General features: G+C 42.0%; 1 long non-coding RNA gene across 1 annotated transcript; it reads left to right on the top strand.

The window, feature by feature from the left end:
- Window positions 1–16776, top strand: LOC135510562 (uncharacterized). Its single transcript, XR_010451134.1, has 3 exons — window positions 1–63; window positions 5871–5951; window positions 13781–16776. It is a non-coding gene; the product is annotated as an uncharacterized LOC135510562 (long non-coding RNA).
- Window positions 16777–19428: the final 2652 nt, after the last annotated feature.

Below are 19428 nucleotides of genomic sequence, written 5' to 3' on the forward strand. Positions count from 1 at the left end.
AAAGGATTGACATTACAATGAAGATCAGACATTGGTCAATGTTTTTGTTTTACACCAACTTCAGTAAGTACACATTTTGAATGTGGATGTTTTTTTCAAATAATTTCATGCCATAGTCTTATGAATCCATTTCAATGACTAGTAGTATGCATATGAAAAGTATAATGAGATGTACTGTCTCCATAATGGGTTGATTTTTGATCAGATCTTTTACAGTTTGTGCATTGTCTAAGGACATTATTCAACCCTGGGATTTGTTCTGGGATGGGAGGTAGTGTGAGTATCCCTCGCTTTGGTTCATCTGATATGGTGACCTACACTACATGGCCAAAAGTATCTGGTCACATGCTCGTCGAATATCTCATTCCTAAATCATGGGTATTAATATGGAGTTGGTCCCCCTTTTCCTGCAATAACAGCCTCCAATCTTCTAGGAAGGCTTTCCACTAGACGTTGGAACATTACTGTGGGGACTTGCTTCCAATCAGCCACATGACTGAGGTCAGGCACTGATGTTGGACGATTAGGCCTGGCTCGCAGTCCGAGTTCCAATTCAACCCAAAGGTGTTCGATGGGATTGAGGTCAGGGCACTGTGCAAGTCAGTCAAGTTCTTCCACAACAATCTCGACAAACCATTTCTTTATGGACCTCGCTTTGTGCACAGGGGCATTGTTATGCTGAAACAGGAAAGAGCCTTCCCCAAACTCTTTCCACAAAGCCCCGAATCAGATTTGTCCGTCAGACTGCCAGATGGTGAAGCAAGATTCAACACTCCAGAGAACACGTTTCCACTGCTCCAGAGTCCAATGGCGTGGAGCTTTACACCACTCCAGATGACGTTTAGTATTGCGCATGGTGATCTTAGGCTTGTGTCACAAACCAGCTCAAAGCCCATAACAAAAGGGAGACAACGTAGAGATAAGGAGTAACAAAATATATATTTATTGAATAAGTAAACTAAGTACAATATACAATGGTGTGTGTAATCAGTAATCAGTAGTGTAAGTGAGTGTTTTGCATGCATTAATGTGATAATGCAGGGTGTTGAAAGGTGCCAAAGCAAACAACCAAAAGGCCACCAAGATACACAAAAAAATCTTTAAAAGGTGTCTGCATGGAGAGAGTCTCCTCCATGATTGGGGAAGTGGTGTACTTATCCTGGGACACACCGAGGCCAGGTGTTTCCCATGTAGCTGACGACCCTCCCAACTCCGCCCACCAGCATCCTAATAAGGAAACAAGAACAAAGTGACGCTCCAGACGAACAGATGTTGTGCTGATGTTGATTCCAGAGGCTGTTTGGAACTCTGTACTTGCAATAGAGGACATCGTATTTTTACGTGCAACACATTTCAGCACTCGGCGGTCCTGTTCTGTGAGCTTGTGTGGCCTACCACTTTGCGGCTGAGCCGTTGTTGCTGCTAGAAGTTTCCACTTCACCATAACAGCACTTTGACCAGTTGACCAGGGCAGCTTTAACAGGGCAGACATTTGACTTTAAGAATAAAATGACAGACGTAGTATGTTTCAAGTGTTTTCAATGTTTTATAATTCATCTTTTAGCGGGGACGCCTCAGCAGAGAAATTATGGGAATCCTCATGCCAACACATCAGACCAACAGGTCAGCAGGATTGCTGTATCAAGAATGAGACTTTTTAAGAGTATTAAAGCAAAATATTACAGCATTACATTTGACCCAGAGTCTTAATTGAGTGAGTCTGTGTGTCATCCTCATACTGTAGCTACAGGATGGGAATGATGCCATACTATGCTGCCCTGAAGTTCACTGACAAGAATAGTACCAGGCCAGGAGACAGAGGAGAGAACGGAGAGAACAGAGAGAGAAAAAAACATCTACTCTGGTGTGACTCATCCAGACAGGGTGTAACAGAGTAGGGTCATCCAATCAGCATCATTCTAAGTTAAGCTCCACCCCTCCTCTGAACTCCAATTTGATCTTGACATTGTCCTTGTGACCTGGCTATTTTGTACACTTCTGATTTACTGTAGGATGTCATTGCAAGGGCCTAATTTTGCTGAATATATACAGTACCAGACAAACGTTTGGACACAAATACTCATTCAATGGTTTTTCTTTATTTTTACTCTTTTCTACATTGTAGAATAATAGAGATTAATAATTTGAGATTCTTCAAAGTAGCCACCCAGTATCTCTACCGCTACTATCTCTAGAGAGTTGAAAACAGCAGGTCTGGGACAGGTAGCACGTTCAGTGAACAGGTCAGGGTCCCATAGCCACAGGCAGAGCAGTTGAAACTGGAGCAGCAGCACGACCAGGTGGACTGGGGACAGCAAGGAGTCATCAGGCCAGTTACTCCTGCTACAGAGAGAAAAGAAAGAAAGAAAGAAAGAGATGAAGAAAGAGAGAAAGAGAGAAAGAGAGAAAAAGTGAGAGATAATTAGAGAGAGCATGCTTAAATTCACACAGGACACAAGATAAGACAGGGAGAAATACTCCAAATATTACAGACTGACCCTAGCCACCTGACACATAAACTATTGCAGCATAAATACTGGAGGCTGAGACAGGAGGGGTTGGGAGACACTGTGGCCAAACAAGGCCAAACAGGACATATGTACCAGTAGTCTCAGCCACCGACCCAAATGATGAAAAAATACAAACCATTAACTCTGACTTCATAGTATTTTAAGACATACAGTGCATTTGGGAAGTATTCAGACCCCTTGACTTTTTCCACATTTTGTTACATTACATTCTTATTCAAAATGTATTTTAATAAAAAAAAATCCTCATCAATCTAAACACAATACCCCATAATTTTGATTTTTTTTTGTACATTTCTAAAAAACTGTGATACATTATTTACATAGGTATTCAGACCCTTTGCCATGAGACTTGAAATTGAGCTCAGGTCCATCCTGTTTCATTGAGATGTTTCTAGAAATATATTGGAGTCCACCTGTGGTAAATGCAATTGATTGGGCATGATTTGGAAAGGCACACACCTGTCTATAATAAGGTCCCACAGTTGACAGTGCAGAGCAAAAATCTAGTCTTGAGGTCGAAGGAATTGTCCGTAGAGCTCCGAGACAGGATTGTGTCGAGGAACAGATCTGGGGAAGGGTACCAAAACATTTCTGCAGCATTGAAGGTCCCCAAGAAAACAGTGGCTTCCATCAGTCTTAAATGGAAAATGTTTGGAACCCCCACGACTCTTCCTAGAGCTGAGCAATCGGGGGAGAAGGGCCTTGGTCAGGGAGGTTGTCACTTAACCCGATGGTCACTTTGACAGAGCTCCAGAGTTCCTCTGTGGAGATGGGAGAACCTTCCAGAAGGACAACCATCTCTGCAGCACTCTACCCATTAGGCCTTTATCTTAGAGTGGCCAGACGGAAGCCACTCCCCAGTAAAATGCACGACAGACCACTTGGTTTGCCAAGAGACACCGAAAGGACTCTGACCATGAGAAACAAGACTCTCTGGTCTGATGAAACCAAGATTGTCTTAACATGAGATGGTCACGGTTGTTTTATACAGGTATCCTTGATTTAGTTGTGTACTGTTAGCTAGTTAGCTAACGTTATCTGGCTGGATTCCTAGCATTGGAAGTTTAAGACCATGTTTAACCATTGTTCTCTCTCTTACCTCTGGTGTTAACAAGAGATGTTCATGGTTGTTTTACACAGGTATCCTTGATTTAGTTGGCGTGGGCTACAGCCAAACAGTTGCCTATGTTGAGTTGGGTTAACCTCTTGCGATGAGCAATCCCGGATCCGGGATCGTAATCATAGCCTCAAATGAATTAGCATAACGCAGCGGACATAAATACCCCTAGTAACTTTTTCTATTCATGAAAATCGTAAATGAAATTAAATAAATATATTCAAACACAAGCTTAGCCTTTTGTTAACAACACTGTCATCTCAGATTTTCAAAATATGTGTTACAGCCAATGCTAGACAAGCAGTTGTGTAAGTTTATAATGGCATAATGCTATGCTAGGCTCTGCTGGCAGCAGGCAACATTTTCACAAAAATAAGAAAAGCAACCAAATTAAATAATTTACCTTTGAAGAACTTTGGATGCTTTCACTCAGGAGACTCCCAGTTAGATAGCAAATGTTCCTTTTTTCCAAAAATATTATTTTTGTAGGCGAAATAGCTCCCGTTTTTTCATCATGCTTGGCTGAGAAATCGACCGGAAAATGCTACCATTACAACGCCGAACATTTTTCAAAATTAACTCCATAATATCGACAGAAACACGGCAAACGTTGTTTAGGATCCATCCTCAAGGTGTTTTTAACATATATATTCGATAATATATCCGTTGAGGCAATTGGTTTCTCATAAGAAGCGATTGGAAAAAAGGCTACCTCAGAATTTTACGCAAGATTTTCTGTGGGAGACACCATGTGAACACTTGCTAAATATGCTCCCTTACGGCTATTCTTCAATGGAAATGCGTAAAAAGACGTCACAATGCTGTAGACACCTTGGGGAATACGTGGAAAACGTAAGCTCATTCGTAGCTCATTCACAGCCATATAAGGAGTCATTGGCATGAGGTGGTTTCAAAAAATGCGGCACTTCCTGGTTGATTTTTTATCTGGGTTTCACCTGTAACATCAGTTCTGTGGCACTCACAGACAATATCTTTGCAGTTTTGGAAACGTCAGAGTGTTTTCTTTCCAAAGCTGTCAATTATATGCAAACTCGAGCATCTTTTCGTGACAAAATATCTTGCTTAAAACGGGAACGTTTTTCATCCCAAAATTTCAATAGCACCCCTAATGCATAACTGGTTTTAATACACCAGGAATTCGTGAACTCAACGCTCTGTCTGGACAATTGTTAATTTATGATCTAGCCGGGTCATCACAGTACGTTGTTACTTATTCTGATGTTACGTTGGTTCACAACTGCATTTACTATTTTTGTCTATTTGACAGCAGTCTGTGTCTGAGTCAGTCCAGTGAGGAGACTGTGAATCTGAACTGTAAAATACACACTGAGACCTGTGCAGGAGAATGGAAATCCTGAATGAGAGATCACAAAAGACTACTGTATTGTGTTTGCTGTGTGTTTTTGGTGAGGTGAAGTGAAGTGACTGTATGGTAATAGAAGCCCTAGTGGATGACAGTGTCATATCATACATGTTCCAAATGTGACTCACCACCTGGATTCGGTTTTATGTAGCAAAATGTGAAATGGTGTTTTTTTACATTGGATAAGAGTAGATACTCAGAGCTACAAAATGGTATATCATACACTGCATTTGAGGAACAATGGGAAAGTAATTATTCTTTGAAAGTTGATCAACTTGTAAATTCACTTTTGAGAAAATCGCCTTTGAATGTTTTAATATCTAGTGAAGAGCTCTTTTTTTGTCTACACCCATTCAGCATCGTTCACACTCTCTTAAGCTTTAGTCCCACTCATCTCGTTTCGCTCTTGGAGTGCACACTTGACACTCTGGCCGATGATTTGTTTAGTTTTGGATAACATGAAAACAGCCTAGCCAGCTCTGCTGGCAACAATTTCATTACGCTTTTTTGCAGATGTTTACTGACACCGGCCATATACAACGGGTGTTGTAGACTTCACATAACGTTAGCTAACGAGACAGCCAGCTAACGTTAGCTAGTTAAACAACAATGAACAAAGTGCAAACATGGCCTAGCTTTAGTCTCTAACTAGAAAAGCAAACAGCTCTGGGAAATTAATAATAACATTTGCTACACAGAGCTGTGTCTACAACCTACCCAAGAGGAACTTCAGACTCTCTGATGCAGGGACTTACTACTGTGCTGTGTCCTCATGTTATACAGTGATACTGTTTGATAACTTTTTCAAGGCACACCTGTTAATTGAAATGCATTCCAGGTGACTACCTCATGAAGCTGGTTGAGAGAATGCCAAGAGCTGTCATCAATCAAAGGGTGGCTACTTTGAAGAATCTAAAATGTAAGATATATTTAGATTTATTTAACACTGTTTTGGTTACTACATTAATACATATGTGTTATTTCATAGTTTTGATGTAGAAAATGTAGAAAATAATAAAAAAATAAAGAAAACCCCTTGAATGAGTGGGTGTGTCAAAACCTTTGACTGGTACCGTTTATTTAAGGGATAATGAACGAGGGGCTATGCGTTCAGTGGAAAATAATGAATGACGTGGAAGGTGTGGTCCACAATGTGCTAGCTCATAGATAATATATATATATATATATATATATATATATATATATATTATCTATATATATATATATACATACATACTGTCACGACTTCCGCCGAAGTTGGCTCTCCTGACCGTTCGGGCGGTGCTCGGCGGTCGGCGTCACCGTCCTATTAGCCACTACCGATCCCTTTTTCGTGTATCTGTTGGTTTTGTCTAATTTGTTTCACCTGTGTGTTGTTTAGTTAATTAGTGTCTGTATTTAATGTAGGTTGTCCCGCCCTTCTTTTGTGCGGGATTGTTTATTTTGTCATTCATTTTGTCTGTCGGTGTTTTGTGTTTCTTATTCTCCGGTTAGTCTTTATCCTGTGTTGGATAATTTCACCCTGTGTGCATTTGGGTTGACCGTTGTTTATTTTGTTCACCGGAGAATAAAACTTTATATCGCTATCTGCTCTCTGCGCCTGATTCCACCCACCTTGATTAGACGTGACACATACATACAGTGGGGAGAACAAGTATTTGATACACTGACAATTTTGCAGGTTTTCCTACTTACAAAGCATGTAAATGTCTGTAATTTTTATCATAGGTACACTTCAACTGTGAGAGACGGAATCTATAAATCAAAAATCCAGAAAATCACAAGTAATTCGTTTGCATTTTATTGCAAAGTGTCCTTCCTGAATTGACTGGAATTTAAATGGAATTGACCACAGCCTTGACTGTAAGGTAACTGAAATTGTCCTCTACCTTAGCACAACTCCCATACTGTAACGCCTATGCAAATAAGAATGCAAATTGATTATTTTATGTCTAAATCTTAGCAAAAAGTGAGCCCTTTTCCTCTAAACGGTTTACACTGTGGGCAGATATTTCCCTCTCCAACTATGTTCTCTGTCCTGTTAGTTCCAGACATGTCCATGCATCTGAATGTATCTCAGCCTGTGAGAACAGAACCACTGACCCTGGGGGGTTCTGTGAACCTTGAATGTTTCTCCACATTAGACTCAGTGTTATCCTGGTAATGGCTGAAACACACCCAAGGACATGGACTTTTACCCATTGTAACAACCTACTATTAAAAAGTGCAATTTCATGTTGCAAAGGATGAAATAAACTTTAATCTGAAGCTTTGCCCTCACTGATGTTGGATTGTATCAATGTGGAATATTCTGGTATAATGAATGCTATTTTGGAAATGGTGCACATCTCATGATTCAAGGTCAGTATAGAAATGGGAAGAGATTGCAAGACAGTAAAAACATTGAGTATAAATATTCAGATTTAGAATTTGTAAATGTTGCATGGTTCTTTTTGCCAATGAATCTACTCAAGTGAAAGGAACCAAGTCTGACAATGAAGGTAAGACATTTGAAGAGCTGATCTCTGAAAAATGCCTGTACATGTTATCTTAACCTCACAAGGGGCACCAAATGTAGGTACAGTGTTATAAATTATGTGTTTGTGTTTTTCTGGTCAGCAACATTAAGAAATCCCTTATTATATGTATATATTGTTCACCTTCTCAAGAGGAGAAAAAACAGAATTGCTGAACTACATTACATTGTTGCTATCATTATTATCCTGATAGTAACAAACATTCCCCTGACAATCTTGTGGAGGAGAGTTCTGCAAGAATTTAAATAGTGTGTTAAAGTGTATTTTTGTCATGCCTTATACAAAATATATGATGAATAAATGTATATTATATAATGTACTAATGGCAAACAATAATACACAAAAAGTATATGTTTTGTTATTTAATCTAGGGGTGACCAAGAACATTTCACCCTCAGTCCAAGTGAGTAATTTTGCATTACATATTTTGCATGATGTTAACCTCTAGCGACGAGCAATCCCGTATCCGGGAGCGTAATCATAGACTCAAGCGAATTACCATAACGCAACGTTTTCTATTCATGAAAATCGCAAATGAAATGAAATACATATATTCAAACACAAGCTTAGCCTTTTGTTAACAACACTGTCATCTCAGATTTTCAAAATATGCGTTACAGCCAACGCTAGACATTTGTATAAGTTTAGCATGGCATAATGCTATGCTAGGCTCTGCTGGCAGCAGGCAACATTTTCACAAAAATAAGAAAAGCAACCAAATTAAATAATTTACCTTTGAAGAACTTCAGATGCTTTCACTCAGGAGACTCCCAGTTAGATAGCAAATGTTCATTTTTTCCAAAAAGATTATTTGTGTTGGCGAAATAACTCCGGTTTGTTCATCAAGTTTGGCTAAGAAAAAGACCGGAAAATGCAGTCACTACAACGCCAAACATTTTTCAAAATTAACTCCATAATATCGACAGAAACACGGCAAACGTTGTTTAGGATCCATCCTCAAGGTGTTTTTAACATATATATTCGATAATATATCCGTTGAGGCAATTGGTTTCTCATCAGAAGTGAATGGAAAAATACTGCAGCTGGAGATGTAGTCTCTTATGGTCAATCAATGATATGCCTACAAATACGTCACAATGCTGTCGACACCTTGGGGAAGCGACAGAAAGCCTAAGTTCATTCGTGGCCCATTCACAGCCATATAAGGAGTCATTGGCATGAGGCGGTTTTAAAAAATGCGGCACTTCCTGATTGGATTTTTATCTTGGTTTCGCCTGTAACATCAGTTCTGTGGCACTCACAGACAATATCTTTGCAGTTTTGGAAACATCAGAGTGTTTTCTTTCCAAATCTGTCAATTATATGCATAGTCGAGCATCTTTTCGTGACAAAATATCTTGTTTAAAACGGGAACGTCTTTTATCCAAAAATTAAAAGAGCGCCCCCTATATCCAACAAGTTAATGCAACCGCTGTGTCAGATTTCAAAAAAACTTTACGGAGAAAGAACACCATGCAATAATCTGAGTACAGCCTTTAGACAACAAAGCAGCCAAAAAGATACCCGCCGTATTGGGTAGTCAATATTACTCATAAATAGCATTTTAAATATTCACTTCCCTTTGATGATCTTCATCAGAATGCACTCCCAGGAATCCCAGTTCCACCATAAATGTTTGATTTGTTCGATAATGTCTATCAGTTATGTCCATATATCTTCTTTTTTTAGGGCGTTTGGTAAACAAATCCAAAAGCGCTTTCATAGTCGCTCTGAACGTCGGACAAAAAGTTCAAAAAATTCCGTTACAGCCCGTAGAAACATTCCAACCGAAGAATGGAATCAATCTTTAGGATGTTTTTAACATAAAACTGAATTAATGTTCCAACAGGACAATTCCTTTGTCTGTACAAATTAAGTGGAATGTGAGCATGCCAGAACGAGGCTGTGGCACTCTGCTTGACCACTCACTCAAAGAGCCCTTATGAGCCCCTCCTTTAGAGTACAATCATCACAACAGGTTCTAAATACTGTTGTTCTAAATACTGTTGACATCAAGTGGAAGCCTTGGGAAGCCTTGGGAAGTGAAACATAACTAATATCACCCTGCATCTGAGTTGAAAAACGACAAACCTCAGATTTGCCTGCCATATGAGTTCTGTTATACTCACAGACATCATTCAAACAGTTTTAGAAACTTCAGAGTGTTTTCTATCCAAATTTATTTATCTAATTATATGCATATTCTAGCTTTTACGGCTGAGTAGCAGGCAGCTTAATTTGGGCACATTTTTCATCCAAGCGACCCAATACTGCCCCCTACTCCAAAGAAGTTAAGGCCCGATAGGTCCCCGTACAATTGCAAGCAGTAGTTTTCCCACTGTCTAAGCTAGCTTTGTTGTAGGCTAGTGTGCGGCGGCTGATCTCGTTGGTGAAAATTAAGAAGATGTTGATGCTGTATTGTTAGCCTCATGATTTTCGAAATTAACTTTCAACAAGAAGTTGTTTCAAATGATCATCATCTGGTGCGTGGAACAGTTTTTTTGTTATTGCAGCTCACTTGCTGTTGTTAGCTATCCCTTTGAAAATAATGTGGTTATGCGTGTGAAACTTTAGATCAATGGTTAGTGTGCGTGCGTAATGTCATAACCACGTTTGCAATGGGAATTAATAATTGTACATTTCTATTGGTAAATGTTTAGCCTAATGGTTGTGTTTTTGTGACCTTACGATTGGGAGCTATTGGCCTATTATTTCCTAGTAAATGGACTGCTTATACCTTTAACATAATCCTGTGTGTGACTGCTGTCTTTCTATCAGTCTGTGTTTTACAGAAAGTGCACTCTCCTACATTGAGTGAGCTGGTAGGTATTACGGTTGCTGTCCTTTCAGCATCACGAGCCTGTCAAACTCACATCCTTTGATGTGTCACAATTGTCTGTTTTGGTGATCGAGTGATGGTAATGGTGTTAGGGTATCATAGGTTGTGTAAGCAATATGGTTGTTGTTGCTTATTATGTTAGTACCAGTTCTGCCTCTGTTTATCTTGATTTTGAGTTTGGTACAATGTTTTGGAAGATTTTTCCCCCTCTGAAGGCCTAGGTCCAAAAGCCAGGGTACGCCACTGGCTTTAACTCTTGAAACTCCCCATCCCGGATCCGGGATTGTGACTAAGCCTCAGGCTCATTAGCATAACGCAACGTTAACGATTTCTGAAAATCGCAAATAAAATTAAAATAATGCGTTTGCTCTCAAGCTTAGCCTTTTCTTAACAACACTGTCATCTCAGATTTTCAAAATATGCTTTTGAACCATAGAAATTGACTAATTTGTGTAAGAGTATGCAAAGCTAGCATAGCATTTTGTGTAGCATGTAGCACGCAACATTTTCACAAAAGCCAGATAACCAAATAAATAAAATCATTTACCTTTGAAGAGCTTCTGATGTTTTCAATGAGGAGACTCCCAGCCACATACCAAATGCGCAGTGTTTCCTGAAAGCGTCTGTGTGTAGGAGAAATCGTTCCGTTTTCTACATTGCGCCTGGCTACCGAAACGAACCGAAAATGCAGTCACCTACAACGTGAAACTTTTTCCGGATTAACTACATAATATCGACCGAAACATGGCAAACGTTGTTTGGAATCAATCCTCAAGGTGTTTTTTCACATATCTCTTCATTGACATGCAGTTCGTGGAAGCTTGCTTCTCTCTGTGCCCCATGGAAAAATACTGGCAGGTGACTTTTGCGCACCAATTTCGGCGCAGGACACCGGGCGGACACGTGGTAAATGTGGTCTCTTATGGTCAATCTTCCAACGATCTGCCTACAAATACGTCACAATGCTGCAGACACCTTGGGGAAACGACAGAAAGGGCAGACTCATTCCTCTTGCGTTCACAGCCATATAAGGAGATCATGAAAGACAGAGCCTCAAAAATCCTTGTCATTTCCTGGATGCCAAGTCATCTTGGTTTTGCCTGAAGCTCACGTTAAAGGGCACGCACAGAGAAGATATTTGTATTTCTGGACACGTCAGAGTGTTTTCTTTCGAACAGTAGCAATTATATGCATAGTCGAGCATCTTTTTGTGACAAAATATCTTGTTTAAAACGGGAACGTTTTTCTTCCAAAAATGAAATAGCGCCACCATAAGTGTAAGAGGTTAAGGTATACTGTGGGTGAAGTACAAGCCATTGTTCCTGGCAATCACAGGAGTTCCTAAATTCATTGGTCTGTAGGTGCAGTAAGAAGAGTTCCCCCTATTGGCCAATGTTAAGTCAAATATTTGCACCGATACCGGATCTTGTAGATTCAGTTAGACTTCATTACAAAGTAACAGAGCCGAGCGATTCCATGGAATGACCAACTTTCTTATCACAGAGCTCTGTCTTTATAGTTGTTCTTCTTTATATAACACATAGAGTCACGTCCCTCTATATGGATGATAACTCCCCTTGGCCTTTCACCACCATTATCTTCCAGTCTCAGTTATTGCTTGTTAACGCCCACATCTGCTCCATTCTAGATTATTATGTTGGCGGGGCCCTGGTTATAATACAAAAAAAGAATACATTTATTGCATACATATGTTTCCAGTATTAGTTCTGTTTTCTGCTGACATTATGCTTTTCTGTAGACAAATGCTGAACTCTTTGTTTATCTAGCTCTGTCCCTTTACCTTTACCTGTCCCTTTACCTCTAGCTCTGTCCCTTTAAAGTTGTTGTAAAGGGAGACTTTGAGGGAACACGGCTGGCAAGGAAGCCCGAGAGGCAGTCCCAAAAATTTATTGGGGAGGCACACGGAGAGATTGGCAAAGTCAGGTAGGAGACCTGAGCCAACTCCCCATGCTTACCGTGGAGAGAGAGTGAGCGGGCAGGCAACGTGTTATGCAGTGAGGTGCATGGTGTCCCCAGTGCGCACGTATTGCCCGGTGCGCTACATCACAGCTCCTCGTATCGGCCCGGGCTAGAGTGAGCACCGAGCCAGGAGTAATGAAGCCGGCTCAGCGCATCAGGTCTCCAGTGCATCTCCTTGGCCCGGGTTATATGACACCAGCCCTACACACGCTGTCGCAGGTTCTCCAGCACAGCCCAGTGTGGTCTGTTCCACCCTGCCGCACTTGCCGGGCTACAGGGAGTATCCAGCCAGGACGGGTTGTGCAAGCTTGGTACTCGAGACCTCCAGTGCGCCTCCACGGCCCTGTTTCCGGTGCCCCCTCCATGCACCAGGCTGTCTCTCCGTCTCCTCCTTCCAGGTTCTCCCTCCTGTCCGGCGCCTCCAGAGTCTCCCTCCTGTGCGGCGCCGCCAGAGCCGCCCGTCAGTCAGGAGCCGCCAGAGCCGCCCATCAGTCAGGTGCCGCCGGAGCCGCCCTTTACTCCGTCGCCGCCGGAGTCACCCTTCAAGCCGACGCTGCCGGAGTCTCCCGCCTGTCCGGCGCTGCTGGAATCTCCCGTCTATTCGGGGCCCGCTGCAAGGGTCCCCAGTCCGAGGTCGGCGGCGAGGGTCGCCGCTCCAAAGGCACCACTTAAGTGGGCCAAGACTATGGTGGAGTGGGGTCCATGTCCCGCACCGGAGCTGCCACCGCAGACAGATGCCCACCCAGACCCTCCCCTATGGGGTTAGGTTTTGTGGCCGGAGTCCGCACCTTTGGGGGGTGGGTACTGTCACGTCCTGACCTTAGTTCCTTTTTTACGTCACTGTTTTATGTTGGTCAGGGCGTGAGTTGGGGTGGGCATTCTAAGTTTTTGTTCTATGTTTTGTATTGCTGCTTTTGGCATGGTATGGTTCTCAATCAGAGGCAGCTGTCAATCGTTGTCTCTGATTGAGAACCATACATAGGTAGCCTGTGTTCCCACTATGATTTGTGGGTAGTTTTTTTCTGTTTAGTTTCTTCCATTCACTTTGTTATTTTGTTTTGTGTGTTCAGTCTAATAAATTAACATGGACACTTGCCACGCTGCATATTGGTCCGATCCTTCCTACTTCTCCTCAGACGACGAAGAGATTCGCTACACTGTTAAAAAATATTTGATAAATTCTGAGAATTTAAAATTCTGCGAACATCTATGATGATAAACAACAGTCTATAATTAAAATATCATAAATTTCTCTCTATCAAACCAAATACAAGGGTGGAACATCAGTGGTTGGTGATAAGATTACTTGTATCTGTGGTCATTGTCCACAGATATGGTTGTCATTATGTCCCGCCCATAATCACAAAATACTTTCCTTTCTCCTATTTGAAGATTCAGTCCTTCATTCATGGTCTGGCAGTATAGATCTAAACACAGAATGGAACGCAAATATGTACCAGCTCTCGTCCTCTACGGCTTCTGTAAGTTACTGTATCTTCAGTTCAGATTTTGTGATTCATCAATAGATTTGGTCTCTCGCATAGTTGTGTTAAAGGTGTGTATTTAATGTGCATGAAGATTATGTTTTGTAACTTTTATTCTCTCTCTATCAGATCTGACCCGTGTTGTGTGTGTCTCTCCGCCACCCTTAATGGTGGTACATTCAGGAGAAAATGTCAGCCTGCAGTGCATCAATGTCCTTACAACACACGGACATGTTGGCTGGTTCAAGCAAGTCAACGGCTCAGAGCCGCTGTGCATCACGTCTATGTGGAGCTCCTTGCCAACTGTTCAACATCAAAATGGATTTCAGGACAATCATATGGATATGGTCATGACCAACATAACGATCTTTCTCACAATCACAGAGGTGGAAGTAGCTGATTCTGGTCTGTACTTCTGAGGAATGTTGGATAACTATTTAATCTTCACCAATGCGACTGTCCTGAAGGTCCAAGGTAATCATTTCAATAAATTGTCAGCTATGAAGCACAAACATTTATCTAATGCACAAACATTTATCCTAGGTATCAGATATAATTTTGACTTAATGTTGGAGATACAATACTATCTAGTATTACAGTTTGAATAACAGTAGAATATTTAACTCACCTAATTGTTCAAAAGGTCACAAAGATTATGACAAGGACTCTACAGAGCACCATGAAGAAGGTATATTCATTCTGTAATTTTAAGTGAGAATCTTTGAGAAATGAATTGATATGATGTACCATGAAAGTACCACAGAATAGAAATGAGTCTGAGTCTGCACAACTCTGCGTGGACCTTGGATCAAGAGAGACGCTCAAGTGTTTTAGTACTATATCTCTTTACACAATGATGAAAATAATCATGGCCTCTAAACCTTCAAGCTGCTTACTGGACCCTATTCCAACTAAACTACTGAAAGAGCTGCTTCCTGTGCTTGGCCCTCCTATGTTGAACATAAGGTGGTAAATGACATTTTAATGGCATCGGACCGAGGCTCTGCATCTGTCCTGTGCTCCTAGACCTTAGTGCTGCTTTTGATACCATCGATCACCACATTCTTTTGGAGAGATTGGAAACCCAAATTGGTCTACACGGACAAGTTCTGGCCTGGTTTAGATCTTATCTGTCGGAAAGATATCAGTTTGTCTCTGTGAATGGTTTGTCCTCTGACAAATCAACTGTAAATTTCGGTGTTCCTCAAGGTTCCGTTTTAGGACCACTGTTGTTTTCACTATATATTTTACCTCTTGGGGATGTTATTCGAAAACATAATGTTAACTTTCACTGCTATGCGGATGACACACAGCTGTACATTTCAATGAAACATGGTGAAGCCCCAAAATTGCCCTCGCTGGAAGCCTGTGTTTCAGACATAAGGAAGTGGATGGCAGCAAACTTTCTACTTTTAAACTCGGACAAAACAGAGATGCTTGTTCTAGGTCCCAAGAAGCAAAGAGATCTTCTGTTGAATCTGACAATTAATCTTAATGGTTGTACAGTCGTCTCAAATAAAACTGTGAAGGACCTCGGCGTTACTCTGGACCCTGATCTCTCTTTTGAAGAACATATCAAGACCATTTCAAGGACAGCTTTTTTCCATCTACGTAACATTGCAAAAATCAGAAACTTTCTGTCCAAAAATGATGCAGAAAAATTAATCCATGCTTTTGTCACTTCTAGGTTAGACTACTGCAATGCTCTACTTTCCGGCTACCCGGATAAAGCACTAAATAAACTTCAGTTAGTGCTAAATACTGCTGCTAGAATCCTGACTAGAACCAAAAAATTTGATCATATTACTCCAGTGCTAGCCTCCCTACACTGGCTTCCTGTCAAAGCAAGGGCTGATTTCAAGGTTTTACTGCTAACCTACAAAGCATTACATGGGCTTGCTCCTACCTATCTCTCTGATTTGGTCCTGCCGAACATACCTACACGTACGCTACGGTCACAAGACGCAGGCCTCCTAATTGTCCCTAGAATTGTCCCAGCTGGAGGCAGGGCTTTCTCCTATAGAGCTCCATTTTTATGGAACGGTCTGCCTACCCATGTCAGAGACGCAAACTCGGTCTCAACCTTTAAGTCTTTACTGAAGACTCATCTCTTCAGTGGGTCATATGATTGAGTGTAGTCTGGCCCAGGAGTGGGAAGGTAAACGGAAAGGCTCTGGAGCAACAAACCACCCTTGCTGTCTCTGCCTGGCCGGTTCCCCTCTTTCCACTGGGATTCTCTGCCTCTAACCCTATTACAGGGGCTGAGTCACTGGCTTACTGGGGCTCTCTCATGCCGTCCCTGGAGGGGGTGCGTCACCTGAGTGGGTTGATTCACTGATGTGGTCAACCCCCCCCCTTGGGTTGTGCCATGGCGGAGATCTTTGCGGGCTATACTCAGCTTTGTCTCAGGATGGTAAGTTGGTGGTTGAAGATATCCCTCTAGTGGTGTGGGGGCTGTGCTTTGGCAAAGTGGGTGGGGTTATATCCTTCCTGTTTGGCCCTGTCCGGGGGTGTCCTCGGGTGGGGCCACAGTGTCTCCTGACCCCTCCTGTCTCAGCCTCCAGTATTTATGCTGCAGTAGTTTATGTGTCGGGGGGCTGGGGTCAGTTTGTTATATCTGGAGTACTTCTCCTGTCCAATTCTGTGTCCTGTGTGAATCTAAGTGTGCATTCTCTAATTCTCTCCTTCTCTCTCTCGGAGGACCTGAGCCCTAGGACCATGCCCCAGGACTACCTGACATGATGACTCCTTGCTGTCCCCAGTCCACCTGGCCGTGCTGCTGCTCCAGTTTCAACTGTTCTACCTTATTATTATTCGACCATGCTGGTCATTTATGAACATTTGAACATCTTGGCCATGTTCTGTTATAATCTCCACCCGGCACAGCCGGAAGAGGACTGGCCACCCCACATATGCTCTCTCTAATTCTCTTTCTTTCTCTCTCTCGGAGGACCTGAGCCCTAGGACCATGCCCCAGGACTACCTGACATGATGACTCCTTGCTGTCCCCAGTCCACCTGGCCGTGCTGCTGCTCCAGTTTCAACTGTTCTACCTTATTATTATTCGACCATGCTGGTCATTTATGAACATTTGAACATCTTGGCCATGTTCTGTTATAATCTCCACCTGGCACAGCCGGAAGAGGACTGGCCACCCCACATACGCTCTCTCTAATTCTCTTTCTTTCTCTCTCTCGGAGGACCTGAGCCCTAGGACCATGCCCCAGGACTACCTGACATGATGACTCCTTGCTGTCCCCAGTCCACCTGGCCGTGCTGCTGCTCCAGTTTCAACTGTTCTGCCTTATTATTATTCGACCATGCTGGTCATTTCTGAACATTTGAACATCTTGGCCATGTTCTGTTATAATCTCTACCCGGCACAGCCAGAAGAGGACTGGCCACCCCACATAGCCTGGTTCCACTCTAGGTTTCTTCCTAGGTTTTGGCCTTTCTAGGGAGTTTTTCCTAACCACCGTGCATCTACACCTGCATTGTTTGCTGTTTGGGGTTTTAGGCTGGGTTTCTGTACAGCACTTTGAGATATCAGCTGATGTACGAAGGGCTATATAAATAAATTTGATTTGATTTGAATTTGAAATAAAGTACAATAGCAGCTTATACCAACCTAGCCTGAGAATTCGTATCATTTCAGTTGCTGATCCACAGATGAGAATCCTGGTCGTTCTCTCCATCACAAGAACTGAAGTTCTCCTCTGCTGTCTGACCACCTTCATCATTATCTACACCGCCAGGAAATAGATAAAGCTAAGGCCAATATCAATAGAGTATATGCAGTATGTTACTTGCTTTCGCCAACCCCTGTATATGCAGCTGTTGTATGTAAGAATTAATAAATCGTACTGTGAACATTGATATTGACTGAAGTCGATATGTTTTGACCGCACGGGTCAGAGGTTTTCATGAAGGTAAAGAGTTGACAAATGTATTAATAAAGTTAACATTTTTGTAAGGTTACAAATATCTGCATGTTTTCCACTTGTTGAATACTTTCAGGAATTTAAAGGTTTTTAGCTCATTGTTTGTATTTTTTACATACATAGTTTGAACATCTTGTTGAGCAGCAAAGGTCTTGTCTGGTGTTTATCATCCAGATGTGTCACGACTCCGACTGAAGGACACCGAAGGACACCGCGCTCGGCGGTCGTCGTCGCCGGCCTACTAGCTGCCACTGATTATTTCCTCCCCCTCCTTATGTGTTTATTTAGTGCACCTGTTTTGAGTTAGGTAGTTAGTAGTAAGGCTTTATTAGTCAGCCGGCCCGCCTGGTTCCTTGTGCGGGATTAATTATTGTGACCGTCTGTTTGGTGTACTTGTGTGCACGTCTATGGGTTTTGTGTTTTCCCATTTTGTGTTTTTTTTTCTGGACAGTTTAAGTCCCCCTGTTTGGGGCATTTGTTTGTTCATTACACGCTGTGTTTTCGTGGGGGTTGGCTTATGTTCGCCGTTTCTCTGTGCATTAAAATAGCACTCCCCTGAACTCTCTGCTTCCTAGACTTTTTCCATATGTTGTTGTGTTACAAGGTGGGATAGAAATGGATTTAATTGTCTTTTTTTAACACAAAATGCTCTGCAATGTTAAAGTGGAAGAACATTTTTTACATTTGTGAAAAGTTCATGTAAAATTAAACCCTAACTAACGTATCTTGATTCACTAAGTATTCAACCCCCTGAGTCAATACATGTTGGAATCACCTTTGCCAGCGATGAAAGCTGTGACTATTTCTGGGTATGTTGCTAAGCAGCCACACCTGGTTTGTGCAACATTTGGCAATTATTATTTTTCAAATTCATCAAGCTCTGTCAAATTGGTTGTTGATCATTTCAACTCAATATCAGGAAGTTGATCTTAATGATTTGTGTCAGGATTTGGCCAGGGTTGTTCCGGGTTTTGGTCAGTAGATGTCCCCATTGTGCTTTTTGTCCCTATGTTTTTCCCTTGATCCCCATTATTATTTGCACCTGTGTCTCGTTTCCCCTGATTGTATTTAAACCCTTTGTTTCCCTCAGTTCTGTGCTCTGTGTTTGTATGTTAGCACCCTGCCCTAGTGTTCTGTGTGCTCTTGTCGATTCCGGGTGAAGTTCTTGTGGTATTCTGTTTTTTGTTTTTGTTTATTTTTGGTGAGTTTCTTTTGAGGTCTTTTTGTGTTTTTCCTACCACCTTTTGGATTTGCCATTTTTTGTATTTTAGGATTTTTTCTTTATTAAATACACCGTCTTAAGTACTGCTGTGTCTGCCTCATCTTCTGGGTTCTGCTGTCTATTCGTGGCTCAGTTGGTTAAGTGACTGTTTCTCACTCCGGAGACCCAGGTTCGAAACCGGGTCCTGACAGAAACACAGAGCCAAAAATGAACCCAGAGGCAGCCAGTTCCCAGGACCTTTTGCCACGCTGTCCCACCACCAGGAGACTGTCCAACGCCACGAAGCCGCCCTGGTTCAGCAAGAGGCCTTAATGGCTAGACATTCTCATCTTTTGTCGGAGATGCTGACTTCCATTAAGCAAATATCTGATCGACTTACCCCGGCAACAGTTT

The sequence above is a fragment of the Oncorhynchus masou genome, chromosome 23 (assembly GCF_036934945.1).
Source record: "Oncorhynchus masou masou isolate Uvic2021 chromosome 23, UVic_Omas_1.1, whole genome shotgun sequence".
Classification (NCBI taxonomy): Eukaryota; Metazoa; Chordata; class Actinopteri; order Salmoniformes; family Salmonidae; genus Oncorhynchus; species Oncorhynchus masou.